The following is a 2793-nucleotide window of genomic DNA, read 5'->3' as shown; positions in this document are numbered from 1 at the left end:
TCCTCTCTGTCTCCCAGAGCTGTACAGAGACAAATCAACCATATAAATATAGGAATCTACAAATATAGAGGTTTACAAACTAGGGTCAAAAAGTAACTTTTCCATTAAGGGGCAATATTTGTTTTGTAACATTAACGAAACAAAAGCCAAAGGCCATAATGGCATCATGTAAATAGCCTATGAATTTATATATATATATATATATATATATATATATATACAGTGGGTAGTCTTTGCAACTTTACAAAGATCTTCTTTATGCATCAAGAACTTGTAACACTCCAAAGAGAAAGAAAAAATTGAAATCGCATCATATGACCCCTTTAATTTCTGAATTTGGCAAAATAATTGATAGACTAATCCAGCACAGCAATGAAAACTGTGCAGGTGAATTTTGGTCTTCAGTTATCACAGTCTAAATATCTTTTGAATCTTGTACCTGTGTTGTTGGCTGTGCTGTTTGGTTCTGCAGGAAGTGTCATTTCACTAGAGTTGACAGTGGTGATTTCCAGTTCGGATGTTGTCAGTTCAGATGTCTGGGGCCAGGTAGATTGTGAAGTGGCTTTCTGAGTGTTGTTTATGACATCCATTTGTGTTGTTTGTTGAATTATGATTAGTTGTGTTGTGGTCTGAGAAGTATCTCCAGGGTTTGTGGACTGGACTGTTGAACTGTTGGGCTGCTGTGTCTCTTTAGCTGTTATAACAGTGCTTGGGGTTATTGAAGGACCTGTAAACGGGTAAATAAATGAATCAATTTGCCAGATTCAGATCAGTTAAAGGAATAGTTCACTCTAAAATAATTATGTAGTTATTTACTCACCCTCATGTTGTTCAGTGGAACACAAAAGGAGAATTTTTATTCTCCATACAATGACATATAACGACATTTCATTGACCATGTGTGTCAAGTTTATGAAAGTGTCAGATTGTAATCTGGATGTTAAATTTTGGTTTGTTTTTCCACACAGAAGTATCATATGGCTTCAGGATACTTGGAATATAGTGTTCCAGTCATATTTGGTATGGTGTTATGATGTGTAACAATTCTTCTTTTGTATTCCATTGAAAAAACAATGCCATGAGTAACAGAGTGAGTGAATAATGATTTTTGGGTGAACTATTCCTTGTATACAATTTAAAGGCTATGGTTTTGTATAACCCTGAAGGGGGCTTGTTTTTCCATATTGACCGGCTGACTGTAAATTATGCCTCTCGCTAGCTACTTATCAAATATACTGATTTGAGTTTAAATTATTTTTTTATTATGTGAGAAGAAAGAGACTGATTGGTATATGAAAGACATGAATAGCACACCTATACTGGAAATTGGACAATGGTGAGTAATACACTTTATGGCACAACGTACTATGATTAACCATTCAGAATCAGGTATTTCAGACAGCCATGTAAATACTCACCAGAAAGTGCAGTAAAAATGAACTTGTATTATATTTATATCTTGATTTTTTTTTAACAACACTCAAAAAATGTTGGCCTATATTAAGGATTTATGCAGGCACGTGCAGAGGGGGGTGCGATGGGTGCTTGAGCACCTGCCCCTTTTCCCCTTGATGCCAAAAGTGCCCTTCTGTCAAGGCAATTTTTTTTTTTTGGTACAGCTACAGCAATAGCCGGATGCTTTTGTCCACATTAGGGATTTCCTGCACATCATAAGTCATTCCTTCTATGAGTCTGTTTTGGACTTTTTGCACGAGAGCGCCCTCCGGCTTCGAGTATTAATTAAACATACACTGCATCCAGATATTCACTTCTCCTCATTTTGGATACGAATAAAACGTCAGGTCATGCATTGACTATCGATACTGTCTCTTTGAATTTAAATCTAGAACCCTCTACATGAACACACCTGCCCGAATAAAGTGCGGGGGACGAGATTACATTTCTTTAAAATTAAATATTAAAAATGCAGCTAACGTTCTACACACAGCAATATAAACAAAGGTGCCTGTTCTCTTTCGTTCTTGCTGTTTGATTGGGAAAAGTTTAGGGGTCTTGTCTTTATGTTATCTGACTAAAAAAACTATTACTTTGACTTTGTTACAGTACTTATTTTAAAAACGTAGAGTGCCTTAAAATAATTATCACAACCCTGATAAAACAGGCTTATACTGATTTTCTCATCCTCCGAGTTATAGGCTACTTATCAATCCTGTTTTTTTTTTATCATCATTATAATTAAAAAAAGTAATAAATTCAGAACAGGATTATAATATAATTGTATTTTAAATAAGACAGAAATATTTTTTCTACAACACCAACAGTAGTGTTTACAACAGCAAAACCACCATACCCTGTAAACTCAATAATAATAATAGGCCTAATTTAATTCCGTTTCTATTTTCAGAGTGATTAAGAGGTGCAAAGAAATATTTATTTAACTTTTAAACTTTAAAATGGTCTTTTCTGTTCTGTGTTTCTTTTTCAAAACTGCGTCACGGCATTTGCTGCTATCAATACAGAAGCATTCGTTTCGATACGTCTCAGCAAGGAGCACAGCCCTATTAAAAGCCGTGCTCCATGTGCCCCTTTTATACTTTGAGCACCTGCCCCTCCAAAGGTCTCTGCACGGCCCTGGATTTATGTATTCTAACTGAATATACACTGAACAAAATTATAAACGCAACACTTTTGTTTTTGCCCCCATTTTTCATGAGCTGAACTCAAAGATCTAAGACTTTTTCTATGTACACAAAAGGCCTATTTCTCTCAAATATTGTTCACAAATCTGTCTAAATCTGTGTTAGTGAGCACTTCTCCTTTGCCGAGATAATC

Source organism: Sinocyclocheilus anshuiensis, unplaced genomic scaffold (assembly GCF_001515605.1).
Source record: "Sinocyclocheilus anshuiensis isolate Anshui unplaced genomic scaffold, SAMN03320099.WGS_v1.1 scaffold920, whole genome shotgun sequence".
Classification (NCBI taxonomy): Eukaryota; Metazoa; Chordata; class Actinopteri; order Cypriniformes; family Cyprinidae; genus Sinocyclocheilus; species Sinocyclocheilus anshuiensis.
This window is presented reverse-complemented; position numbering follows the sequence as displayed.